The sequence below is a fragment of the Salvelinus alpinus genome, chromosome 7 (genome assembly GCF_045679555.1).
Source record: "Salvelinus alpinus chromosome 7, SLU_Salpinus.1, whole genome shotgun sequence".
Taxonomy (NCBI): Eukaryota; Metazoa; Chordata; class Actinopteri; order Salmoniformes; family Salmonidae; genus Salvelinus; species Salvelinus alpinus.
The window spans coordinates 35,185,785-35,203,343 of NC_092092.1; the positions used below are offsets into that span (position 1 = coordinate 35,185,785).

At 46.0% G+C, this 17,559-nt stretch overlaps 1 protein-coding gene across 1 annotated transcript in view; it reads left to right on the forward strand.

The window, feature by feature from the left end:
* Positions 1 to 17,559, forward strand: part of LOC139580887 (protocadherin-15-like) — a 220,646-nt gene that overhangs the window by 165,636 nt on the left and 37,451 nt on the right. The gene's annotated exons all lie outside the window — the stretch shown is intronic.

The following is a 17,559-nucleotide window of genomic DNA, read 5'->3' on the forward strand; positions in this document are numbered from 1 at the left end:
TCAGTTGTTAATTAGAGCCTGTGGAGACATTAGCCAGGTGTTATGTCCCCCTCCACAGCCAGGGCCTCCACATTCTCTATCTCTCCCTCAAATCCCTCCCTCCCTCCATCTGCTCCCCTAGTTGAGCAGTCCAGAGGATACTCCTTCCCTCCATCCCTCCATCTCTCATCCATCCCTCCCTCTACTCCCCTAGTCGAGTTACAGTCCACAGGATAATGCCACTGCCAACCCCTCCTTCTCTCCCTCCCCCTTCCCGCCCTCTTCCGTCTGTGGGCCTCTCAGGAACCAATAAGCCCTTTAACTCAGTGCCAGCAGTCCTTGTGCTATGCCAATCAATGTACATCAATAATTCACTGTCTATTCACAAACTGTTACAATGTCCATTTCAACCAATCTTTGAGTTGCAGCCAATTTTCTTTATTGTATGTGCTTTCATATTATGTACTGTATATTCAGCATTTTATCAATTGTTCAGTTTAGAACTTGGCATATGATGTGGCCTAATGTTTAATGGTGTTACAATGTAAGAGTCTGAAATCCTTGAGCTGGGTTGAAAGGTTATTGGATCACCTAATTGGATGATAGAAGCCTTTGTCTGATATCTGTAGCCCAGTCTTTGAACTTAATAGGCCAAGAACATTTGGAATCTGTGGAGATTTTAATTAGTGTGTGAAGTTGGTTGATTCTGAACATCAATGATCATGAATTTGCATAGGGCTGACGAAGAGCTTGGTGTTATATAGGAGATTTGATTTAGTGTGTGTGAGGTGATGTCAGGTTGGCTGGCAGAAGCGCTGTCTGGCAAGTGGCACCAGTAGATTCCCCCTCCCCGAGTGGAACTGACTGTGAAGTTTGCAACCCAAATCTGCCGCCTGTGCGTTTTCCGCAGCGGTTATCTCATAGAAACACTTAATGAAGCCGCAGTGAGTTTCACTAAATCACCCACCACCGTATCCACCTTGCCACTTCTGAGTTTGTCATTTTGACGATCACTGCAATCACTGTCTCATTTTCTGCTTACCTCCGTAGATGTGCGAATTAGCTTTTTTTCCATCTCCTTCTCCTGAGTAAGACTACGACATGAATAAACATGAGGGAAAACGTATCATCCAAGACAAGATTGTATGAGGGGAGCTTGGAAACACGGGCTATTACACTATGGCTTTGAAGTAAGCGCCCTTGTGCCCTGCAACCAATTGAAAGCGGGAAAACCCTGCATGTGATTGTTTATTCGTCATTACGCAGTACACACACACGAGGCTATTGCATAATTTAAAAAAAAAACATGTAATTTGCTTACTTTTACACCAGGGATACCTTTGTGTATATGCCTCTTGAATAAGAACAGTGAACCAATAGGAATGAGAGCAAGAACAGCTGTGGAGTTGCATGCCAGTACCTGTGAATCATGATAATTAGATTACCCGCTGAGGTAGATGATTAAAAGATCCTAACAGGATGACTTAACGATTGCGAAAATTGTGCCACAGTCTGCCTGTTAAGCTGTGGCCGTGTTAAAAGCAATCGCCGTGCTCTGTCCCTAACATACAGGTTATTGAGACGGGGCGCCAGAAAAGGCAGGGAGTGTAACTAGCTGCTAGGTACGGAACGGTAATCACGCCGTGAGTCACAGTAAGATAGTGAGGACGCTCTATTTTCTCCATGACCCTCATTGGGTTGGAGCAGGGGAGAGACAGAGTGTTGCCTGCCTGACTGTGGGTGCTTGTGTCCTAGGCCGGGCTGGAAGGATGGGTTGGACCGGCCTAACCCCCCGGAGCTCATCACAGCCGTGTGATTAGTCTCTCTGTGGGGGGGGATAATAAACACGGTCAGATGAAATGTGCCCACCACACACGCACATTAGACACGCACAACTCCCTCTGAAGGATCTATTTGGAGTTGGTTGACACTCTGTTTTGCAATGCTGCGTTTAACCGGGTTAAGGGTGTTAACACCCTTAAATGTGTGTGTTTCGAGTTGTAGAGCAGGGTAGTTTCGCGGCCACCAGTCGCCAGCCTGTCCTATTATTTGGAGTGTTCATACTACAGACGGGAGTTGTGCAAAGTCACACTCCAGTGTGTAGTGAAGCGGTGAGTGGTTTAAATGTCATCTGTCATGGGTGTATGCATTCCTAACGGTCAGGTCCAATTAACTGCCTGGCAGAGTCCTGCTGTTTAGTCCAGCCTCTTCTCCTCCTTCCGCACCCTCCCTCTCTCCACCATCCCTCCCCTCCCTCTGGCATGCCCTAAGTTCTCCACTCGCGTCTCCCTCTCGCTCTCACACAATTTCTATTTCTCGCTCTCTCCCTTCCTCTCTCTCATGATTAGGGTAGTGGGACTCCCTCCCTCCTTCGGAGGACAGCACCTGCAGTATAAACATGCAGCCGTTGGCAGTCACCACGCACCACTACCAGCATGGGGGCAGAAAAACAAACACAGCATTAGCATAACATAGCTTATTAACATGTCCTAATGATAGCAGCTCAGTTAACCACCGTGCACTGTCAAATAGACATGGTGCTATGGACAACTGCCTTGTTAATGAGTATAATTAAAAGTAGAGAGTACAGAATTAAGATGTTTTTAAGGTGAGTTGCATCAGTGCATTGAAAGCGAAATAAGGGCGGCAGGTAGCCTAGCGGTTGAGAGCATTGGGCCAGTAACCGACAAGTCGGCGGTTCGACTCTCCGGACTGACTAGGTGAAAAATCTGTCGATGTGCACTTGAGCAAAGCACTTGCGTCTGCTAAATGACTAAAATGTAAGATGAGATGACACTTCAAAGAATATGTAGGTAGTAGAGCCACGAGTCAAATCAAATGTTATTTGTCACATGCGTCGTAAACAGCAGGTGTAGACTAACAGTGAAATGCTTACTTACTGGCCCTTCCCAACAATGCAAAGAGAAACAGGGAAATAATTAAAAAATAATAACACAAGGAATAAATACACAATGTGTTTCGAAGACTTGGCTATATACACAGGGTACCAGTACCGAGCTATCTGCCAGCTATCTAAACTTGTAGTAAGCATGGTCGACCGGGATTGGGCCCATTGATCATCAGTTGTCATATTAAAAACGGCAAACATTTGCCTCCAACACATGGCCAATTGAGTAAAATTGCATGAACTTAGTTAATTGCAAAATGTTCTCTCCACCCGTGGCAAAATGTGTAGAATTGCAGCAAACTTGCCTTTAAATGGCAACACTTTCTCTACGCCCCATGGCAAAATGTGTAGAATTGCAGAACATTTATTTTAAAATGTACATTTTTCCTCTTCGCTGTCACGAGGGGAGCTGCTAAAATGTTTAGCTTGCAAGGTGGGGTTGGGGGGATATCGATGTGGGTACGCAGACCCACCAGCCGCTGCGGCCCCTCATGATGAGTTCTGTTTTTTTGTGTCCCCCACCCCCATCAAAGTTGCCCATCCCTGGGATAGATAATAAACAGTAGCAGCAGTGGCAGTGATGAGTCAAGTGTGAAAAAGAGTGCAAAAAGGGTCAATTCAGATAGTTAAATAGTTAACCAATCGCTACAGGGACTAACTATTTAGCTGTCTTATGGCTTGGGGCTAGTTGGAGGTAGTTGCTCCATATTTAATGTGACTGCCATTTGGTACAGTACACGTGTGTGGTTTGCAAAATTGTCTAACGTATTTAATAATTCTACACCCGTCTGTCCTCCGTACTCAAAACATTTTTCTTTTGACTTGTATGACTTTTATGAAGTCTACCCAGCTATAAAAGAAAATGTGCCTCTAACAAACACATGACTCACAGAAGCTCTCAAATATTGCCAACGATTATAAATGTGCTGTCGTAAAAAGTGCCGAAACAATTGTTCTAAAAATATGACTAGCAACTTACAGTACATCCAAGGTTACCTTCGCTGCCGCATCACAGAGAGAGAGCCTGAAGTGCTACAGGCAACGTTATGTGTTGATCGCACTGAAATCGTGTGTTGTTTTATTTATAGATAGTGTTAGCAGCCGAGTATCATAGAGGCAATGACACTGAAAGGAACATGTAAACCAAGCAACAACAGACATCCCGATGAACAGTGTGATTTGATACGCGTTCATTGAGATGTCGTCATGACTCTCTCTGGGAACCTGTGTGCGTTGCATATCGGTGATATTATTGGATCATTACCGGGCTCATTAATGTGTGTTTTGTGTGTGTGTTTGAGCGTGCGCGCGTGATTGTGTGTGTTTCCTGTGTCTTTATATGGATAGATGGATTAACAGCTTTGCCAAATGGCCCGCAGAGAATAAGGAAATCAAAAATGGTTGTCGTTGATGAGTCATCTCGATGGAGCCCTTTTCACTTTTATCCCACAATGTCTCAATCAAGCATGAGCCCTTATCTGCTCCCTCTTTTGTTGGCAGCCGTACAACAAGGGCCTATCGTTTAAATATTCATTGTGCTGTTAAATTATTTATCACATGTATCGGCTTATCTTATTTTTTAAAAACTCTCCTGAGCGTGATTGGAAAATGTGAAGCTGCACTATGGGTGAATCATGCAAATGTGTTTTAGATGAAACAGCCTCAGGGTTTCATGTGCTAGCTACCAATCTTGGTATTAGGCTAGACAGCTAGCTAGCATCAGAGGAGGATGTTGAGAAACCAGAAATGTTTTTTAAAAATGTTTTACAACTTAAAAGTACATTTAAGAACTTTCTATGATACAAGTTTCCTTGACGCTCGTCTCTTTTCTTCCCCTTTTCCCATTAAAGACTCATAATAATATTATCTAATAATATTATTATATATCCCTAGTCTAAGTCTTGAACAGAGAACTAATCAAATAGTTATCATAGCTACTAAAGTGCTAATGCTAACTGGTATTTATGGAGAATTGTCAATACAGTATTTCCATTTGCAACACAAACACTCATTATCCATAATGCTTGCTTTATATTTATGTATTCCTTCTGAACGAGAAGGAATGGGCTTGTTTTGAAAGGCTAAAGATATTTTCCCCAAGTTCACAACACTACTGAAGTGCTCATGCTAACTGGTATTTATGGTTTGCAGGACTAAAAGTTGACCTTTACCTCTTGTTTGCAAAAGGACAGCCATAGTATGGCAACTGGTTCCTAACTGCACAGATCCTATTCTTTGAAAAGGTGAGTGCCTAATACTCAAGATAGCAAAACAGTTGCAAAAATAAAAAGACTCTTTATCGAAAATAGCCAAATAGTAAACATGAATGTTTTTAGTTTAACCCAGCTTCGTTGAGTGTTGATACCTCTCTGAGTAATGGGAGTCAGTGAGAGTCCTGTCGTGTGCAGTGAATGAAGCCATGGTGTGTATTGGCGTAGTCAGCTGTTTTCTGGGGGGATTGATGCTGTGTATAGTCCATATCAGACAGCATGCTTTACTGCGCTACTCACACTCTCACATGGTCTGCTAGAGGGCTCGGCATGGGTAACCTATGAGTATTTGTCTCTCACTTCAACACAAAACGGAAACAGGGTTCATGACCTTACACAAACACATAACTCGGATCATACTAAATTAGTTTTCTTCTTACTAATAGCACACTGAAGGTATTTACTGCATTTGTAGATTTACAACATGGTCTCAGCACACTTGGCTCTGACTTTGTGATGATTAAAGACTGCTCCGATTCATTTGTATTCAAGTGGATTAATATGATTATCCTGAAAAACAAGCCACATGTTTTATTCAAGACCTGGATTAAATGTGGGTTTTATCATCCGTTCAATATTTGCGGTGGGTTTTGAAAAATTGTCAAATCAGTGTGGCAGATGTGCTTCCATCCCTCATGTTATCTCCCCACTGCACTCCAGAAGATCAAAGGGTGAGATATAGTCGGCTACGAAGATCAGATTAAGAGATGACAACAGTTACGTTGTTAGTATCTTTTTTTTTCTTTGCCTCGATTTGTTGCGTTTTTGTTAGTCAGTCCCTGTAACATCATGTATGAACCAAAGGTAGCCACTCCGCCACATGCATTTTTATTTTACAGTGAATTCAGAAAGTATGCATACCGTTTGACATATTCCACATATTGTTGTGTTACAGCCTGAATTCAAAATGGATGACATAGAATTTTCTTCTCACGCATCTACAAACAATACCCCATAATGACAAAGTGAAAGCATTGTTTGTTTTATATTTTTGGAAATGTGTTGAAAATGAAATGTAGAAATATATAATTTACATAAATATTCACACCCCTGAGTCAATACATTGTAGAATCAACTATGTCATCGATTTACAGTTGTGAGTCTTTCTGGGTACGTTTCTAAGAAATCCAACCCTGATTCAGATGACCATCCTACCCATGCTAGATTACGGAGACATAATTTATAGATCGGCAGGTAAGGTTGCTCTCAGATTTGCCACCAATGCTCCTTATAGGACACATCACTGCACTCTATACTCCTCTGTAAACTGGTCATCTCTGTACACCCGTTGCAAGACCCACTGGTTGATGCTTATTTATAAAACCCTCTTAGGCCTCACTTATTTTCCTGGCACCAGACTCCCAGATCCCTCCCCTCCTCCCTGTAGGCTGTCTCATCGTTGTTGGTAATCAAGCCTACTACTGTTGTGTCGTCTGCAAACTTGATGATTGAGTTGGCGGCGTGCTTGGCCACAGTCATGGTTGAACAGGGAGTACAGGAGGGGGCTGAGCACGCACCCTTGTGGGGGGCCCCAGTGTTGAGGATCAGCGAAGAGGTGTTGTTTCCTACCTTCACCACCTGGGGGCGACCCGTCAGGAAGTCAAGGACCCAGTTGGGCCTTGAGCTTGATGATGAGCTTGAATGGTACTATGGTGTTGAATGCTGAGCTATAGTCAATGAACAGCATTCTTACATAGCTATTTCTCTTGTTCAGATGGGACAGGGCAGTGTGCAGTGTGGTGGCGATTGCATCGTCTGTGGATCTATTAGGGCGGTAAGAAAATTGAAGTGGGTCTAGGGTGGCAGGTAAGGTGGAGGTGATTTAATCCTTGACTAGTCTCTCAAAGCACTTCATGATGACAGAGGTGAGTGCTACAGGGCGATAGTCATTTAGTTCAATTAAGTTTGCTTTCTTAGGTACAGGGAGGAGGAGTCGAACCTGCTGGCCATCTTGAAGCATGCGGGAACAACAGACTGGGATAGGGAGAGATTGAATATATCTGTAAACACACCAGCCAGCTGGTCTGCACATACTTTGAGGACGCGGCTAGGGATACCATCTGGGCCGGCAGCCTTGTGAGGCTTTATTTTTATGTTTTTATTTAAACGTCTTACTCACGTCGGCCACGGAGAAGGAGAGCCCACAGTCCTTGATAGCGGGCCTTGTCGGTGGCACTGTATTTGTCTCACCCTGATCTGTTTCACCTGTCCTTGTGCTTGGGTATTTATACCTGTGTTTTCTGTCTGTTTGGGCCAGTTCGTCTTGTTTGTCAAGCTTACGTTTGTCCTGTCAGCGCCTGTCTTTTCCCAGCCTCTCTTTTTCTTTTTCTTTTTCTTTTTTGACCCTTCCCTGTCCTGACCCTGTACCCGTCCGCCTGACCACTCTGTCTGTCCCTGACCCTGAGCCTGCCTGCCGTCCTATACCTTTGCTCCACCTCTGGATTACTGAACTCTGCTTGTCCCTGAACCTGAGCCTGCCTGCCGTCCTGTACCTTTGCTCCTACTCTGGATTACTGAACTCTGCTTGTCCCTGACCCTGAGCCTGCCTGCAGTCCTGTACCTTTGCTCCTACTCTGGATTACTGAACTCTGCTTGTCCCTGAACCTGAGCCTGCCTGCAGTCCTGTACCTTTGCTCCACCTCTGGATTACTGAACTCTGCTTGTCCCTGAACCTGAGCCTGCCTGCAGTCCTGTACCTTTGCTCCTACTCTGGATTACTGAACTCTGCTTGTCCCTGAACCTGAGCCTGCCTGCAGTCCTGTACCTTTGCTCCACCTCTGGATTACTGAACTCTGCTTGTCCCTGAACCTGAGCCTGCCTGCAGTCCTGTACCTTTGCTCCTACTCTGGATTATTGACTCCTGCCTGCCTTGACCTGTCGTTTGCCTGCCCCTGTTACAATAAACATTGTTACGTCACACAGTCTGCATCTGGGTCTTACCTTGGTTCCTGATAGTACGAACTGGCCATGACTGACGCAGCAGACTTAGACCAGCCCCGCAATGCCATCTCCTCCCAAGGAGCCACCATTGGTAGGCACGAGGAGTTGCTTCGCGGTCTGATGGAAGGGTTCCAGGCCGTGGCCGAACATTATGACCTAGCCTTGGACGCATTGCGGGAGCAATTCTGTGGGTTGCCTACTAGGCAGCCTACCACGACGGTAACCTCCCAGCCCCTCTGTAACCCGGCTGGTAGCAGCGCCGTCACCCTGGTTTCCCGGGAACCCCACTTACCTCCCCGAGAGCGCTACAATGGAAATTCCAGAACCTACCCGGACCTTTCTCTCCCAGTGCTCCCTCATTTTTGAGCTGCAGTATTCTTTGTTCCCCTCGGACCACTCGAAGATAGCGTACATTATTTTGCTGAAGTCCTGGAGGGCACTTGCCTGTGCCATGGCGGTGCGGGAGCAACAATCCACCGTCTGCTTCAGTCTGGAGGTATTCGTGGCGGAGGTTTGAGGCTCCGGTGTCCGGGAGAGAAGCTGCCCGGGAGTTGCTTCAGCAGGACAACCTCAGTGTGGCAGATTATGCAGTGGAATTCCGCACGATAGCAGCGGAGGGTACCTGGAACCCGGAAGCGCTGTTTGACACGTTCCTGCACAGATTATCGGAGGAGGTAAAGGATAAGCTGGCAGCCCGAGAACTACCGACGGATCTCAACTCACTCATCACTTTAACCATCCAGATCGATGGTCGGCTACTGGAACGTATGAGGGAGAAGAGGTTCGATTGCGGTCCCAATCGCTCACTCAGGGATCCCACCTTGCAGCTGATGAACTCCGGAAGTCCCTGGCATCTACGTTCCCGAGAGGATCAGAGCTTACCCGAGTCCTTCCATGAGCCTCCGGAGACTGCCGATTCAACTCTTCCCGAGCCGATGCAGCTCGGCAGGGCTAGGCTGTCTCCAGGCGAATGCGTACGCAGACTTGAGACCCAGAGTTATCTGTATTGCGGTACTGCCGGTAATTTTGTGTCTACCTGTCCCTTCAAGAGACCTAGCTCATTTGTTGGAGTGAGTACACTGGTGGGTCTTAAAGATAATTGTTATTCTCCCCTTACTTGATACCTCTCCATGCCACCTTGCTGTGGGGCGACCAGTCCAAATCTCTCCAGGTACTCATCGACTCTGGGGCCGATGTGAGTCTCATGGACGTTACCCTGGCGTCCGAGCTGGGAATCCCCACTCAACCCCTCTCCATTCCCATGGGTGTTAGAGAGCTGGACGGGTGCTCTATAGGCAGGGTCACCCACCAGACCACCCCCGTCAACCTACGAGAGTCGGGGAACCACAGCAAGATGATCCAATTCCTGCTGGTTGAGTCTCCACAGGTTCCCGTGGTATTGGAGTTCTCTTGTCTCCAGTGACACAATCCCTCCATTGACTGGGCTACTGGTGCCATTGTGGGTAGGAGCACGTCCTGCAACACTCATTGCCAGAACTCAGCTCTGCCTGCCCCAGGACATCTTCCTGGGGGCTTGGAAATTCCCTGGACCTCTCCGCCAGCTCCCCAGAGTACCAGAACCTCCGGGAGGGCTTCAGTAAGGCCCGGGCAACTTCGCTTCTGCAGCACCGACCGGTATCCAAGGAGGTCAAGCCTGAGGCGTTGGCACGCCGCTATAGTACTGCGGCTACACCCCCAGAAGCCGAGACCTTTCCCCCCCGCTCCAAGATCATTAGCCCCTCTGCTGTTCGTCCTCTGTTGCCCCGTCCCCTCCATATTTTTCCTACCTTTTCTGTGTCTAGAGTCAAAACTATTTCTGACTGCCCCTTGTCTTCTGTTTTTAGGCTCATCCCTCCCTCCCGTGTCATCGATGGCCAGCCAGCTTACACGGTGAGACGCCTCCTGAGGGTTCAACCACGGAGCAGGGCTTTCCAGTACCTGGTTGACTGGGAGGGTTATGGCCCGGAGGAGAGGTGCTGGGTTCCCGCTAAAGACATCTTGGACCTGGCCCTCATCGCCAACTTTCACCGCTGTCACCCCAGTCAACCAGGTATCCGCCCAGGTGGAACACCAGGTGGCGTCTCTAGAAGGGGGGTGGGGGTGGGGTGGGGTGTACTGTCACGCCCTGATCTGTTTCACCTGTGCTTGTCTCCACTCCCTCTAGGTGTCGACCATCTTCCCCACTTATCCTCTGGGTATTTATACCTGTGTTTTCTGTCTGTCTGTGCCAGTTCATCTTGTTTGTCAAGCTTACCAGTGTTTATCCTGTCAGCTCCTGTCTTTTCCCAGCCTCTCTTTTTCTCGTCCTCCTGGTTTTTGACCCTTGCCTGTCCAGACCCTGTACCCGCCCGCCTGACCACTCTCCCTGACCCTGCCTGCCATCCTTTACCTTTGCATCACCTCTGGATTACTGAACTCTGCCTGTCCCTGAGCTTGCCTGCCATCCTGTACCTTTGTTCCTACTCTGGATTATCAACCCCTGCCTGCCTTGACCTGTTGTTTTCTTGCCCCTGTTGTTACAATAAACATTGTTACTTCACACAGTCTGCGTCTGGGTCTTACCTTGGTTCCTGATAGAATTATCCTCAAAGCGAGCGAAGAAGGTGTTCAACCTGTCTGGAAGCAAGACGTCTGTGTCTGCGACATGGCTGGTTTTTCTTTTATAGTCTATGATTGTCTGTTGACCCTGCCACATACGCCTTGTTTAACTGGGACTCAAATTTGTCTCTATACTGACGTTTAGCCTGTTTGATTGCTATGCGGAGAGGATAACTACACTGTTTGTATTTTTCCATATTCCCAGTCTTTTTTGCCCTGGTTAAATGCAGTGGTTTGCGCTTTCAGTTTTGCGCATATGCTCCCATCTATTCACGGTTTTTGGTTGGGGTAGGTTTTAATAGTCACAGTGGGTACAACTTCTCATACGCACTTCCGGATAAACTCATTCACCGTATCGGTATATGTGTTGATATTATTTTCTGAAGCTACTCTGAACATATCCCAGTCCGCGTGATCAAAACAATCTTGAAGTGTGGATTCCGATTGGTCAGACCAGCGTTGAAAAGTCCTCACCACGGGTGCTTCCTGTTTGAGTTTCAGCCCATAGGAGGGGAAGAGCAACATGGAATCGTGGTCCGATTTGCCGAATGGATGGCTGGGGAGGTCCTTATATGCATTCTGGAAGGTAGTATAACAATGGTCGAGAGTTTTAGCAGCGCGAATACAACAATCAATATGTTTATAGAATTTCGGGAGCCTTTTTCTCATTTGCTTTGTTAAAATCCCCAGCTACAATAAATTCAGCCTCAGGATACACAATACATGATACAGGATACATTATACAGCCACCACTATGCTTGAAAATATGGAGCGTGGTACTCAGTAATGTGTTGTATTGGATAACCAAACATAACACTTTGTATTCAGGACAGAAAGTACATTTCTTTGCCACATTTTTTGCAGTATTACTTTAGTGCCTTGTTGCAAACATTCTGCACAGTCTTCCTTTTCACACTGTCAATTAGATTAATATTGTAGAATAACTACAATGTTGTTGATCAACCTCAGTTTTTTCCTATCACAGCCATTAAACTCTAACTGTTTTAAAGGCTCTAACTGTTTTAAAGCGATTTCCTTCCTCTTCGGCAACTGAGTTAGGAAAGACGCCTGTATCTTTGTAGTGACTGGGTGTATTGATACACCATCCAAAGTGTAATTAATAACTTAAATTTGCTCAAACGGATATTGAATGTCTTTATTTTTATTTTTACCCATCTACCAATAGGGGCCCTTCTTTGCGAGCCATTGGAAATCATCCCCGGTCATTGTGGTTGAGTCTGTGTTTGACATTATGGGGTATTGTGTGTAGGCCAGTGACAAACAAATTTAAATTGAATCCATTTTAAATGCAGGCTGTAACACAACACATTTGGAAAAAGTCAAGGGGTGTGAATGTGCAGCAGATTTTTTTGATTCATTATTACATATTTCCTAGACCGACTAACAGCACTCTGAGGAAAACAACTCAAAACACAAACATTCCATTAAAATTCCTCCAGAAAGCTACATAAGCTTGGAGGCTTAACTTTCCTTCCAGTTATTACGAGGTGCCATAGCCTGCAGTCCATGCTCCAGATTGTAGGTACAGCATGGCGATACAGAGAGTGTATGGGGGAACAGGGTTAGCTGTGATATGGGCATTGCTCTGTGGACCTCATTAGTCTCTCACATTTAACCGTCTGCTTATGTGGAGTGGCCATTAGAGCTGTGTCAGAGCCAGGGGAAGAGATGAGCATCCTCTTGTGTTATCTGTGCAAACAGAGCAGCACTCGCCACTCACTTGGCAGCTAGGAGCGGCTGATTGGGAAATGTCAGGGGGGATTACTGGGGGTGAATGAGCTACTGAGAGCCCGTTGCCTCAGCATGGTCTTGCATAACAAAAAACGTGAGTCTGTGTGTGTGTGTGTGTGTGTCGTCTAAGTGCGACTCGTCTCGCACACTGCCATCCAATTGCCTCATAACTGGAGGAGAAAGGCATTACAGCTCAACTCTCAGTAATATCCTCCTTCCTTCCAAGAGAGGCTGGTGCTGTGGGGATGATTTGTCTGGGGATGTGTGAGGTGGAGCACTCCCCCTCCACGCATGCTGCAGGAGGATCTGTGTGTTTGTGTGTGTGTGTGTGTGTGTGTGGAGGATAGAAGTTTGTGTGTGTGTGTGTATGTCTCAGTGTATTGTTGTGCATGTCAGTGTGTGTGTGTGTCATAGGTGTGTGTGTAAGGGAAGGGTGGGTGGGTGTTTGTGACATGCCCACCGTGTCATGAAATATGTGGCGACTGATTCCCGGCAGGCAGCTCCCGTGTTGTCGCGGAGACCTTGAGGGAGGCAGACACAGGAAGGTGTGAGGATGAGGATGGGGATGGGTGGGGAGTAGAGATGAGGCAGTATCACTGTGAACCAACAGTCAGCCCAGCTACCAAAGTTAAGAAGAACAACCCATCAGAAATATAATCTCAGCTCCTGACTATAGAAAGGTATTGGTTAGCATGCAGGTAGAGTAATATTCCTGAGCCCAGCCATATTACCATGCAGGAGGTGTTTGTGTTCTTCTGACACATTGTTACTGTTATCATGCGGCTTGTGGTTAGCAAAGAGACCAGAGAAACAGAAGATAGTTTTTTATGAATACCATTAAGTGCAAGAGGCGTAATTGTCACTCTGGCAATTGATGACATTCCAAGCCTTGACGACATGATTCAGATTTACAGAAGGGTGATCTCAGGCCATTACATTTCACCAATAAAGAACTACACAAATACAGTGATAAACTGTCCTTGGGTGATGTGGTTTGCCATTGTGTTAATAAAAACATATTTTATATTGTTAGGTTGGGGTCTCCAAGGGTTAAGATTGCATGGCAATTTGTAATTTCCAAATTGTATTGCAATTTATAATATAGCTTGTGAAAACAGTACACAATGACGCTAGAAGATTCACATGAATATTCCTATCTCTTGTCATATTATTCTTTGTCAATAAAATGTCACAACAGGTTACAAAGATGTCCTTAGTTAACACCATTCACCTTGTAGGACAAAACACTCTGTCCTCTCACGCTAAATCTCCCAGTGGCAAGTCAATGTGCAGGGGTACAAGGTGTTAGAGGTAGATACAGTGCATTTGGAAACTATTCAGACCTCTTCCCTTTTTCCACATTGTGTTACGTTACAGCCTTATTCTAAAATGGACACAATAACTACACCTCTACACCTCTACACACAATAACCCATAATGAAAAAGCGAAAACAGGTTTGTAGAATCTAAAAAAGCATTCAGATGCTTTGCTATGAGACTCGAAATTGAGCTCAGGTGCATCCTGTTTCCATTTTTACAACTTGATTGGAGTCCACCTGTGGTAAATTCAATTAATTGGACATGATTTGGAAAGGCACACACCTGTCTATATGAGGTCCCACAGTTGACAGTGCATGTCAGAGCAAAAACCAAGCCATCAGGTCAAAGGAATTGTCCAGAGACAGGATTGTATCGAGGCACAGATCTGGGGAGGGGGACCAAACATTTCTGCAGCATTGAAGGTCCCCAAGAACACAGCGGCCTCCATTAAATGGAAGAAGTTTGGAACTACCAAGTCTCTTCCTAGAGCTGACTGCTCGGGCAAACAGCAATCTGTGGAGAAGGGCCTTGGTCAGGGAGGTGAGCAAGAACCCGATGGTCACTCTGACAGAGCTCCAGAGTTCCTCTGTGGAGATGGGAGAACTTTCCAGAAGGACAACCATCTCTGCAGCACTCCACCAATCAGGCCTTTATGGTAGAGTGGCCAGACGGAAGCCACTCCTCAGTAAAAAGGCACATGACAGCCCGCTTGGAGTTTGACAAAGGCACCTAAAGGACGCTCAGACCATGAGAAACAAGATTATCTGGTCTGATGAAACCAAGATTGAACTCTTTGGCCTGAATGCCAAGCATCAAGTCTGGAGGAAACCTGGCACCATCCCTACGGTGAAGCATGGTGGTGGCAGCATCATACTGTGGGGATGTTTTTCAGCTGCAGGGACTGGGAGACTAGTCAGGATCAAGGGAAAGATGAACGGAGCAAAGTACAGAGAGCTCCACGATGAAGTCCTGCTCCAGAGCACTCAGGACCTAAGAATGGGGCGAAGGTTTACCTTCTAACAGGACAACAACCCTAAGCACATAGCCAAGACACTGCAGGGGTGGCTTTGGGACAAGTCTCTGAATGTCCTTGAGTGGCCCAGCCAGAGCCCGGACTTGAACACGATCGAACATCTCTGGAGAGAACTGAAAATAGTTGTGCAGCGACACTCCCCATCCAACCTGACAGAGCTTGAGAGGATCCGCAGAGAGGAATGGGAGAAACTCTCCAAATACAGGTGTGCCAAGCTTGTAGCGTCATACCCAAGAAGACTTGAGGCTGTAATCGCTGCCAAAAACCTGTTTTTGCTTTGTCATTATGGGGTATTGTGTGTAGATTGAGAAAAACATATTTTTAATCAATTTTAGAATAAGGCTGTAACGTACCAAACTCTGGAAAAAGTGAAGGAGTCTGAATAATTTCCAAATGCACTGTATGTACATGAAGGCAGTGGAAAGTCACTAGGCATCAGGATAGATAATAATAAGGTATTTGAGGTAGATATGTACAGGAAGGCAGTGTAAAGTGACTAGGCATCAGGATAGATAATAATAATAAGGTACTTGAGGTAGATATGTACAGGAAGGCAGTGTAAAGTGACCAGGAATCAGGATAGATAATAATATTAAGGTATTTGAGGTAGATATGTACATGAAGGCAGTGTAAAGTGACTAGGAATCAGGATAGATAATAATAATAAGGTATTTGAGGTAGATATGTACATGAAGTCAGTGTAAAGTGACTAGGCATCAGGATAGATAATAGTAAATGTAAAATAAGAACAGAGTAGCAGCAGCATATGATGAGTGTAAAAGTGTTTTTGTGAGTTTGTGTTTAATCGATATGTGTACTTGAGTTGTGTGTGTGTGTACGTATGTAGTGAATGTGTGTTGAGTTTGTGTGTGTGTCAGTGTACTAGTGTTTATATATAGTCTTGGGAGTGTGCATAGAGTCAGTGCAAGATGGGGTCAGTGCAGATCATCAGGGTAACCATTTAAGTATTTAACAGCCTTATGGCTAGTTAACACTTATGGCTTGGGGATAGAAGCTGTTTTGGAACCTGTTGGTCCGAGAGCCAATGCTCCGGTACTGTTTTCCGGGCGGTAGCAGAGTGAACAGTCTATGACTTGGGTGGCTGGAATCTATGTCAATTTTCCGGGCCTTCTGACACCACCTGATATGAAGGTCCTTGATGGCAGGGAGCTCGGCCCCAGTGATGTATTGGGCTGTCCGCACCACCCTCTGTAGCGCTTTGCGGTCGGGGGCGGTGCATTTGCCAAACTAAGCGGTGATGCAGCCAGTCGAGAGGCTCTCGATGGTGCAGCTGTACAACCTTTTGAGGATCTGAGGGCCCATACCTAATCTTTTCAGCTTCCTGTGGGGGAAGAGGTGCTGTCGTGCCCTCTTTATGAATGTGCTGGTGTGTGTGGACCATGTTAAGTCCTTAGTAATGTGGGCGCCAAGGAACTAGACCCACTCCACTACAGCCCCGCTCTCCCTTCTTTCTCCTGTAGTCCACGATCAGGTCCTTGGTCTTACTGACATTAAGGCAGAGGTTGTTGTCCTGGCACCACACTGCCAAGTCTCTGACCTCCTCCTGTAGGCTGTCTCATCGCCGTCGGTGATCAGGCCTAACGCCGTCATGTCGTCCGCAAACTTGATGATGGTGTTGGAGTTGTACGTGGCCATGCAGTCGTGGGTGAACAGGGATTACAGGAGGGGACTAAGCACACACCCCTGAGGGGCCCCCGTGTTGAGGGTCAGCGTGGTGGAGGTATTGTTGCCTACCCTCACCACCTGGGGCCGGCCCGTCAGGAAGTCCAGAATCCAGTTGCAGAGGGAGTTGTTCAGTCCCAGGGTCTCCAGCTTGCTGATGAGCTTGTAGGGGACTATGTTGTTGAATGCTGAGCTGTAGTCTATGTTCAGCATTCTCACATTTCCCCTATTGTGCAGGTGGGAGATGGCGTATGAAGTGCAGTTGAGATTGCGTCCTCTGTATATCTGTTGGTACGGTATGCGAATTGGAGTGGGTCTAGGATGTCTGGGATGATGATGTTGATGTATGTCATGACCAGCCTATCAAAGCACCTCATAATTACAGATCTGAGTGCTACAGGGTGATAGTCACTAAGGCAGGTTACCGTAAATTTCTTGGGAACAGGGACAATGGTGGTCAGTTTGAAATATGTTGGGATTACAGACTGGGACAACCTTCCCTGTCTTTCATTGAGACCTTCAAGATCTCCCGTGGAGTGTCTGCGTCCACCACAGCTTTTTGATGTTTGCTTTATTTGCCTTATGCCCATTTAATCTGCCATTCAGTTGCTTTTAACATGCACATTTTGATTGTGATATGAGTCAAATCAACGGAACGTTTCTGAAGTTGTGATAACTCACCTAGTTAATTACCAATATTTTCGAGGTGAACCAGCTGTGATCAGAGACCACATGAATTGAGTTTATTTAATTAAATGAAAATGACCTGGGAGATTTCACAGTGCCAAGTAGGAGTATGTATAATCAAGCTATTTGGCAAAGCAATTACAGTATCTCTGCCAGTGTTTCCATTAATGTTGTCATTACACCATATCATGCAGAAATGATTTGTCAACAAGATTGTGCCACAGTCAGTCATATCCTGGGTTAGCAGGACACTTCTCTGTGTAAAAGTAAGTGGGTAGTTTGTCTACTTTCCCTCCGTATATAAGTGGGTGTTTTTGCTGCTTGTCTTTTCCAACTACGGTACATCAGATAGAGTTTAGAGTTTTAGGTCTGAGGGAGTGGAATAAAAC